Source organism: Nicotiana tomentosiformis, chromosome 4 (genome assembly GCF_000390325.3).
Source record: "Nicotiana tomentosiformis chromosome 4, ASM39032v3, whole genome shotgun sequence".
NCBI classification, from domain to species: Eukaryota; Viridiplantae; Streptophyta; class Magnoliopsida; order Solanales; family Solanaceae; genus Nicotiana; species Nicotiana tomentosiformis.
In genome coordinates, this window is record NC_090815.1 from 38,240,978 (window position 1) to 38,252,687 (window position 11,710).

An 11,710-nucleotide genomic window follows, 5' to 3' on the forward strand; every position below is an offset into this window, starting at 1 on the left:
ATGAACTTACAAAAATGATACAAAACATGTGATGTACTATTTCTTTTTTTTTTTTTTATTTATAATTATTGTAAATTTTTAATTTGCAAGTTCAAAAATAACAAAATCAAAAAAGAACTTGCAACTTAATTTGAAGTATTATATATTATTCAATAAAATATCAAATGAAAGTTTTCGAAGCTTGATCCTTATATATTCCCTATTAGTTTTATTAAATAATTTTTTGTAGCCACTTACTTTTAAATTTCAATTTTAAAATTATTAAATTCAAATTTCAAATCTAAAATTTTAAACTTTAAAGTTTAATTCTAACCCTTAAAAGTTTGCAAACACTTAAGTATCAATAACATTAAATAAGAAAAATAAAATTTACTTTAAAAAAAAAATTCCATGGCCCGCTAACAACCCGCTAACAGCCCGCTAATAACCCGCTAAGCCTGAGCCCGGATGGATAAAAAAAATCCGAAAAAGTACAGCCCGCTAACATCCCGCAACGTTAAACGGACGGGCTAATTTTTTTTTGTGTTCAGCCCATCCCAGCCCCGTCCGTTAAACACCTATAATTTGAAGCCATACTAAGCAAGACTATGGTGCTATCATATTATGTATTTGTACCGCGATTATTGTGTGCAGGCCGGCTCTTACGTTATCACAAGTAAGGCTTGTGCTTTAGGCCCCTCATTTAACCCCGTCATTTGGGGGCCATTTTAAAAAAAAAATAATACTCTCTCCGTTCAATTTAAATGACATATGTTTCTTATTAGTCCGTTTAAAAAAGAATAACACATTTTTATATTTAGAAATAATTTAACTTTAAACATCATATTCTACCCATTTTATCTTTAATGAGAAACTTTTATAGTCATACAAATATCATGGCCCTACTAAGCTTTTGCCCCTTAAGCTTTTAGCACCACGTGTTTCAAAAGTCTTCTTTTTTTTCTTAAACTTTATGCCAAGTCAAACTACATCATCTAAATTGAAACGGAGGGAGTAGGTTTATACATTAGTATTTAAAAAAAATACCAATATTTAGTACTTTTAGTATAAAAGTAGAGTTTTTCTATAACAATTGCCTCAAAGAAAAAATTTTCAAAACTTTAATTAATAAAATCTTACCTAAGATCAACAAATGTCTCAAGAAAGATTAAATGGGTTGGATATATTATCAATTGAAAAGGAATTATTAGACAAAATCGATTATAAAAAATTATTAATACTTTTGCATCTCAAAAAGTTAGAAAGATAGATTTCAAATAAAAATATAAATATATCATAAATTTTTTTAAAAAGTTTTAGGCCTCACATTAAATTTTAGCTTTATGCCACATATGTGCTTGAGCTAATTGTGTGGTTTGTTTTACTTATTTCTATCATTCACATAACTTCAAATAGAGCTTATCCTACTACGATACCCTTGATCATTATGTTCTAAAATTTGAACGTTTCACATTTTCACTTGTTAAAAATTAACATTAACAGTATATCATTTTGATCAAATGGTAATAGGACTAATTAGTAATGCATGTGTGACCTGACACAACGTAATATTCCCTTGAACCTATTATCTATGCTACCAATCAAACACGTATCTTGAAAGGTACGTGATATTCACTATTCATTAATTATTTAAATTATTTAGTTTCCACTTAATTAAGACCATGCAAATTTCCGAAAGAGTTGTTAATTGTAAACCATGGAAAAAAAGGATTACAGTAGGTTGGCTTTGCGTAAATTTAATCCAATAATCCTCTGAATACTGAGTTTGAAGAGAATATATACAACAGATTCACATAACTTATAATCCAAACTAATTTGGGATCGAGAAGAAGTTGATAGGGTTGAGACTAGATTCTAGTTATTCGTTTCACAACACTTAAAAATGATTAAGTACATCCTACTAAAGTGCTCTCTATCATACGCAGTTCACTAATTTTGAATATTTTACCTATATGTTTTGAAAAGATTAACCAAATAGCCGCTCACTCAACTGCTTAAATTATACATAGCCGACAAATGTATAATATATATGAATAATTCATATATAACCATGAATTATCAGTATATAATTTATGTATACCGACTAGAAAAATAAAAAATCTATAAAAAAATTTAACATTGTTATACAGTCGACCAAGCAGGCAGCCCAAATTAAGGAGAGGTCCAAAGCCTAAAGAACTTGAGGAGTTCAAATTAGAAGCCCAAAATAGGAGGAGGCCCACGAAGCAACGAGTCAGAGAAGAGTTTTGGGAGAGTTTTCTTGAGGGGAATAGTCCAAATTTACCCATTTATAATTGGGGAAGTTACATAATATACCCATTTATAAAATTCATTTTCATGATATACCTAAGTTTTGAGATTACATCAAATATCTCAAAAATATTACACGCTATATATTCTGAACCATATCACAATATTCTACTTTGGAATACAATCCAAACACATCTTACTAGAATATTCAAATTTGGAATATTGTATCCAAACGGAACGTACCATAATATTCTAATTTGTAATATAGTATTACGATATTCTATTTTGGAATATACTAAGTATAGAAAATAAATATTTTAATTGTATATAGTGTTAACTGGTGTTTTCAATAGGCATACCGCATAGATTATCCTTTATAATTCAAAATTGCTCATTTTTTAAACTTGTTACTCATTGATTTATTCATGAAACTTTTACCTATCAATAGAGGTTATCACTTAATTATAATTTTATAAACATATTTAATCATTTATATACAAAATAATGTATAAGACTCCAATATTCTCAATTTTCTCTTCTTCTTTCTCCCCAAAATTCAAACCTCGAAGCTAAACAAAAATTGAGACGGCAGAATGTCTTCTGTTCTCATTCTAGAAAATTATATTTTCTAGCAGAAAATTTTACGGGAACGAAAACTGCCAAAACACGCAAGCACAAAATGTCCAAGTATAAAAGAGAAATGGTTGCTTTTTTCTATTGATTAACAAGAATATATATACAAGTCAAGTTGTAAGCCTTAGACCTAACAAATATGGAAAACTACTCCTAATAAATATGAAAAAGGAAAACCCATACACACGCCACACATTTCTTTAATACCCCCTCAAGTTGGCGCTTGCGAATTACAAGTGCCCAACTTTCACAAGAGAGAAACATATCGAGATTTTCCTAATACCTTCATAACGATATCTGTCAATTGCTCATGTGAAGGCACAAAGCTAGTATGAATATTCCCACTGTCAATCTTGTCACGAATAAAATGACAATCTACTTCAATGTATTTGGTTCTTTCATGAAAGATTGGATTCTTTGCTATGTGCAATGCTACTTGACTGTCACAATAAAGATAAATAGGGGAAGTGCAAGTCACTCCCAAACTAGATAAAATTTCCTTCAACCATTTTACCTAACAGATTGTCATTGCCATAGAACGATATTCAACCTCTGCAGATGATCGAGAGATGGTACATTGCTTCTTAGTCTTCCAAGATATGGGTAAGGCACCCAACAAGATAAACCAATATGTGAGCGAGCTTCGAGTCAAGGGACAACCATCCCAATCGGAGCCACACCATCCATAAAGACGTAGATCACATTTGCTTCTCAATAAAATACCTTGTCCCGGATTCCCTTTCAAGTAGCGGGCAACCAGTAAAGCTGCATCCCAATGCTCCTCTTTTGGTTGCTGCATGAACTAAGGTAAAATATGAACACTGTAGGACAGTTTTGGCCGAGTGAAGTACAGATAAATAAGTCGACCTATCAAACGACGATTGCGCTTAGGGTCATCAAGCGCCCGTCTACCCGCAAATGCTAGCCGATGATTTTGTTCCAAAGGCATTCCTACAGGCTTAGTACCTAATATAACCCAACCTCTGAAATAATATCCAAGGCATATTTTCGTTGGCTCAAGAAGATGCCTTCCTGTCACGACCCAAAATCACATGTGCCGTGATGGTGCCTATCGCGATACTAGGCAAGCCGACAACTCACAAATACAAGCATCTTTAATTCAAAACATAATGAAATAGGTTTAAGTAAATAAAATCTCATAATAATTAGGTGAAAACACCGCAACTCAATACAAAATTTCCCAAAAATCTGAGTGTCACTTAGTATATGAGCATCTATACAATAACATGGTCTGACAGCTGAAACACTCTCTAGGAAGGTAGAACAGTATAAATAAAACTAAGAGATAAAGGAGGAGAGTCAAGGTCTGCGGACGCCAAGGCAGCTACCTCGGTAGTCTCCGAACTGAATAAGCTCCAACACTAGCAACTTCCGTGCCTGGAAGTACCTGGATCTGCACACGAAGTGCAGAGTGTAGTATGAATACAACCAACTTAATAAATAACAAAACTAACCTTTGGGCTGAAGCAGTGATGAGCTCAACCAATACAGTCCAAATACAGAGTGTAACAGTACGGAAATAATAGAAAATATGACAATAGCATCTCAGAGAAACTCATAATCTGTTGGTAGACAGTACATGAATGTAGACATGCTTCCAGGTTTAACAGTTAAGCTCAATACATATAAAATATCGCAAGTATGACTGATATGAGGAATATTACATCTCTATATTTACATGCTAATGTGCATATCACATGTGATGCTACATAATGAAGATCTCACGTACTCACGCTCTCAGAGTACTCAATCTGACTGTCTCAGCTCTCGCTCATCACACTCAGTCACTCAGTACTATACAGTACCTGCGCTTACTACTGGTATGTCAGGCTCCGGAGAGGCGGATCCTGCCCAAGCGTTAATAATAAGCCAATCTGGTCTGGTGCGGTGTGCAGCCCGATCCCATAATGATAAAGCCTAAAAGGCTTGCTGCGGCGTGCAACACGATCCACATATAAGCCATAAGGCCTGCTGTGGCGTGCAGGCCCCAACTTATTCTTCAATCTCTCCAGTCTCTCGGACTCACAAATCTCATGCCAATTAGTCCAAACAATGATATATAACACAACAATAAATAGTAACAGAGACTGAGATATGATATGCAAATGATGGATGTGACTGAGTACAAAATTGTCATCTAAGCAAATAATTCAACAGCCCACAGTGGGTCTCAACAGGATAAGCATATAGCCTAACATGATTTCTAACATGAATCTGCAGCTCAATTACTCTAACCCATAGAGATCACATAAATGGCTACAAGGTTTTATGACTACACAGTACTATGGAATCGACCGGATCATAATTTTTACGGTGCACGCCCACACGCCCATCACCTAGCATGTGCGTTACCTCATCACCAACCACATAACACGTAATTCATGGATTCATACCCTCAGAACCAAGTTTAGAAGTGTTACTTACCTCAAACTGTTCAAATCTCTACTCCAATAAGTCCTTGCCTCGCGAATCGACCTCCGAATGACTCGAATCTAGTCACAAACAACTCGATACAATCAACACAAGCTATAGGAATCAATTCTATATGATAAAGCTAAGTTCGTAAACAAAAGTCAAAAAGTCAACTCAAAAAGTCAACATCGGACTCACGTCTCGGAATCCAACAAAAGTTACAAAATCCGAAAAACCATTCAACCACGAGTCCAACCATACCAAAATTACTCAAATCCGATTACAACTCGACCTTCAAATTATCAAATTAAAGCCTAGGAAGTTTCTACAATATTTCCCGAATATTTCAACCCAAAACACTAATTAAATAATGAAAATAATGATATAGTAATGTAATTTAACCAAATCTAAGTTAGAATCATTTACCCCAACCACTCCCTTGAAAATCTCTTCAAAAATTGCCTCAATCCGATCTCCCAAAATCAAATTGTGAAATATAACTCAAATGCTCGTTTTTGAAACTTATATTCTACCCAGGTGACTCTTCTTCGCGATCGCGGGAAAAGCTTCACGATCTCGAAGCACAAAATCCAAGATTCCAAAATATTACTCTACGCTAACGCGGATAACCCCATGCAAATGCGACCACAAAATTCCAGACCTACGCGATCGCGGCCCTCTTCACGCGATCGCGAAGAACAAAGCGCGTGACCCCAACTTCTGCCTTTCCTCTTCGCGAACGCGACTTAACCCACGCGTTCGCGATTCACTGACTCTCCAACATACGCTATTGTAGACCCTAGCTGGCGAACACATAGAACGAAAATCCCAGCTACCACAACAATATTTCGCGATCGCGATCCTCCTCTCGCGATCGCATATAAGAAAACCAGCACCAGCAAAATCAGAAATCTTCCAAGGTTCAAAATGCACCGAACATGATCCGAATCACACCTGACTCCCCCTGGACCTCAACCAAATAAATCAACAAGTCCTAAAACATCATACGAACCCACTCGAAGCGTCAAATTACATCAAACAATACTAAATCCACGAATCGTGCATCAATTCAAGTCTACTAAACTTATGAACTTCTAACTTCTACATTCGATGCCGAAACATATCAAATCAACTTCGATTGACCTCAAAATTTGCACACAAGTCATAAATGGCACAACGGACCTATTCCAACTTCCAAAATCAAAATCTGAGCCCGGTAACCACAAAGTCAACTCTCGGTCAAACTTCTCAAATCTCTAAACTTCTAATTTTCTACCTTTCTCCATTTCAAGCCAAAATCACCTACGGACCTCCTAATCACTATCTGGACACACTCCTAAGTCCAAAATCACCCTACGGAGCTATCGGAACTGTCAAAACTTAATTTCGGAGCCATTTATACATAAGTCAACATCCGATCAACTCTTTCAACTTAAGCTTCCAACCTTGGGACTAAGTGTCCCAATTCATTCCGAAACATCCTAGAAACCAAATCAACCACCCCAAAAATTTACATTATAACAATTGAGCACAAAATAAGAAGTAAATGGGGGAACAGGGCTATAACACTCAAAACGATCGGCCGAGTCCTTACACTTCCGAGTTTCTAGAGACTTCTATTCCCATAAAATATTTCAATCTACCCAAATCCTTCATGTGTAAGCATTTGCCAAGATATGTTTTGAACTCGCAGATAGCCTCGGGTTCATTGCAGAGATAATCAGACCATCAACATACACAAAGACATTTATTCGAACTTCACCCTTTCTCAGAGTAAAAAGAGAGTAATCACAGTATGAATGCTTGAACCCTTAGTCCTGCAAGGAAGGTGGAAACTTAGCAAACCAACACCTCGACGCTTGCTTTACTGCTAAAAGGACTTCTAAAGTCTACACACTTTTCCTGGACTTGCAACTCGAAAACCAGGAGGCAATTTCATGTAAACCTCCTTTTGAAGATCCCCATGCAAGAAGGCATTATGTACATCCATTTGGTGTAACTCTGATGGTAGGCTAGAAACTCGTTTTTAGTCCTAGCTTGCACTCTAATCACTATATTTTACTTGGGGTTGAGCTTAAATAATGGTGATTTGCGCTTATTACGTATTTTATGCCTTGCAGGAAATGATTCCGAGCTATTAAGATATTTTGGAACTAATTTGAACATGTTGGAGCTTTGAAGTCTGATTAAAAGCCCAAGAAATTAAGCCGGGATCACGTTCGAGGGTCGAGAACCAAGTCTGGATGTCAAAATGTGAGAAAATAAAAATTACTCTGAGAACATTGTATTACCGCGCCGCGCCATGCATAGCGGGGTGCAGGGCGTTAGTGCAAAATTCCCGTAGAGTGTAAAAATCAACTCTCTGAACTTCTCCACAAGCGCACCGCGTGGGGCGGCGCGCCATGCGCCACACATGTGTAATGTTTATAGAGTATTTTTACTACTTCGTTTTGGAAAGGATAGTTTCATCTGGGCCCGTTCCTACATGATATAAATACACCAAAAACACGATTTTAGAGGACTTTTGACCTTGAAAGATTTGGGAGAGCATTGGAGGCTACAAGACACAGGATTTCAGCATCTTGCCATCTATTCAATACAGGAGTTTGGATTGTAACATTGGATTGATGTTTTCTCATTCTTTAACTATATTTGTGATGTCTTCCTCCATTATTATAGAGTATTTTTCCACAGGGTTTGACGAATTTAGTGTGTTGATAAATATTAGCGGATTTTAACTCTAGTTCATGCTTAAATTCATTTATAGAGTTTTGAATTGTTGCAACTCTATTCATCAGTTTATTTAATCGAAAGAGGAATATCTTCGTGATTATCTTTGTATTATTTTATTTGATTTAATTCTTTGATTCTCTTAAGTAATCGAAAGAGCTTGTTGAATTGTTAATTAAATCAAGTTAGGAGATATTCGAGAGACGTTTTCCTAAGGACATATCCATTGACGCATGCTTGCATTCTTCACAGTGGTTATATTAGTTCACCTCGCAGAGTTAAGATTTAATCGAGAGAGGAATATTGAATATACATTTGAACTAATCATCGAGTGAATTCGTGAGAATCATTAGAACATTAAAATGAATTAAACTAGAGTTAAATCCCAAATAGCTATCTTGCACCTATCCTGTCAAACCCTTATCCCTCACATTGATAAGAAACCACTCTGCGAATCTCCAATACCTTGCTGTCAATTGTCAATTGCGTTATTTTAGTAGTTAAATTTAGATCATAATCATTTAACTCAAGTTTTGATCATCCTGAATAGCAATTAAACCAGCAATTACTTAAAAATTATTTAAATCCAATCCTTATGGAGACGATATTATACTATACTATCTTTGATTAGCGAGCATCAATTTCGTGTTGTATTTTGCGCTCGTCAAATTTTGGCGTCGTTGCCGGGGATTGGCAATCAATAGTGTTTAAATTAGTTTTTGGTGCTAATTCAGGAATTTATTTTATTTTATTCTATTTTTCTTTTTTATTCTTCATGAGTTTCCTTTTTCATGTGCATGCAACATATTGATGTCTCTGGTGTATGATTCGATCTTCTTCAAAGGAATTGATTCCATACAACTGAGAGGTAGAAAAGAGTCCGCGACGGTTGAGGAAAGAGAAAGAACTCACCGGAAAGTTCTTGGGGAAACTTTCAACCCAAGAACACATGGCTAATAATGGTAAAGATGAGGTAAATTTAGCTGCAAGAAAAGCAGCATAGCACAGAGAAGAAGCTACAAGGATAGCAACTGAGGTAGCCCGTAGAGCTGCTAATGAGACCTTCAACGATGATGGGGGTCGAAGATTCAATCTGAATCGACCGTTCATTGAAGATCAGTTCGAGAATGCGATACCTAGGCCAGGTAGAGCATTGGGTAATTATGTCAGACTGGTCTACAATCAGGGACTGTCCAATGTTAGACCTCCACCAGTAACAATGAATAATTTTGAGTTGAAGCAAGGCTTGCTTCAAACTATCTAGAACAATTGTGTATTCAGAGGAAATGTGAATGAAGATCCTAACACTCAATTGATGGATTTTGTCTCTAGTTCGTGTTTGAATTTGTTTATGGAATTTTGAATTGTTGTAACTCTATTCATCAGTTTATTTAATCAGAAGAGGAATATCTTGCTGATTATCTTTGCATTATTTTGTTTGATTTAATTTATTGATTCTCTTAAGTAATCGAAAGAGCTTGTTGAATTGTTGATTAAATCAAGCTAGGAGATATTCGAGAGGCGTTTTCCTAAGGACATATCCATTAACGCATGCTTGCATACATCACAATGCTTATAATAGTTCACCTCGTATAGTTAAGATTAAATCGAGAGAGGAATCTTGACTAATCGTTTGAACAAATCATCGAGTAAATTCGTGAGAATCATTAGAACATTAAAATAAATTAAACTAGAGTTAAATCCCAAATAACTATCTTGCACCTATGCTGTCAAACCGTTATCGCTCACATTGATAAGAAACCACTCTGCAAATCTCCAATTCCTTGCTGTCAATTGTCAATTGCGTTATTTTAGTAGTTAAACTTAGATCATAATCATTTAACTTAAGTGTTGATCCTCCTGAATAACAATTAAACTAGAAATTACTTGAACATTGTTTAAATTCAATCCCTATGGAGACGATATTATACTATACTATCTTTGATTAGCAAATATCAATTTCGTGTTGTGTTTTGCGCTCGTCAAATTTTTGGCTCCTAATTATTTTTCGCTGCTACAACAAAAATGTGCGTACAATCACCATATTTGCCACTGGGGCAAACGTTTCATTATAGTCGATCCCCTCTACTTGATGATTCTCGAGAATAACTAGTCGGGCCTTGTGTCGCTCCATTGTTCCATCAGAGTTGTAATTTATCTTCTAAACCCACCTGCAACCGAGAGCCCTTTTGTTAGGAGGCAGATCCCTATTACCCATGTTCCGTTATTCTCTAGCGCCTGTATTTCTAATCTCATTGTTTCTCTCTAGTTGCCATCTTTTACGACCTCAGAGAAATGAGCTGATTCATGAGCTGCAATGATTGGTTCAAGGAAAGCCCTTTGTTGTAAAAAACATTTATTGCAATTCACATATTGTATTAAAGCATAAGGCATACCTGAGTGATGCTGTGAAGTGGATGGAGGACAAGATCGACTCAATTTATGGACAATATTCATAACATAATCACGCAATCGGACCAATGTGTGTATTTGGCAGTGTCCGCGTCCCAACTGCTCCTCTTCTATTATTTCATCTTCCTCAGTTTCGGCCCCCATATCCTGGTGAACATTTTCCTCTATCTCGGCTTCACGGTGATTCTCCACGTCAAGCTTGTCTTCCCTCCCCCCCTTCAGACTCCTCATACTTTCTTAGTTCCTCTACATGCATTTCTTTATTTTCGTCCCTGCTAGTGTTATATGTTGATGAAGCGAGAGAGAATTCAATCTCATAGAAATCAACATCTCGTAAAGCAAGATATTCTTTCTTCTCTAAATCATATACCTTCCAACCTTTCTTTCCATAGAGATATCCCATGAAGACACACCTACTGCTTGTACTCGAAAACTTATCACCCTTCCTCCCTAAGCTTCGAGCATAACATAGTGAGCTAAATACTCGAAGATGTTCATACTCAGGTACTCGACCATATAATAATTTATAAGGTGTCTTTTCATGAAAGATTGAAGATGGAGTTTGATTAATCAAGTGACATGTCGTCAAAACACATTCCCCCCCAAAATCAATTGGTAGGTTACCTTGAAAGTGCAAGGTCCGAGCTACATTCAAGATATGCCAATGCTTTCTTTCCACTCTTCCATTCTATTGGGGTGTTCCTGTACACGAAGTTTGAAAAATAATGTCACATTCAAGAAAATAATTTCTCATACATGTAAACTCTGTTACATTATCGCTCCTAAAGCTTTTAACTCGCTTATTGAATTGTCTGTCTATCATAACAAAGAAATTCTTCACAGTTTGCATTACATTTTTCTTATCAGTCAATAAAAGAATTTACACAGCACGCGAATAATCATCTACAATAGTAAACAAATATGATGCACCACAAGATAAATTGTTCTATAAGGTCCCCACAAATCACAATGAATCAACTAAAAATGCCAGAAGCTCTATTATTAATCAAAGAAAATTTGTCTCTTGTTTGTTTAGCCCGATGACATACATCGTACTTTTACTCAAAACATCACTATTTTTCTAAAATCTACGACAAGAATTAATTTGGTCACTTGTGGAGAGGGATGACCTAAACGCTTGTGCCAAAGATCTAAAAAACCTACACCACCAATCTTTAAAGCACATACCCGTTGTTTGTTTAAGAAATAGTAGAGTTAATCTTTCCGCTCACTCGCTCCAATCAACATCCTC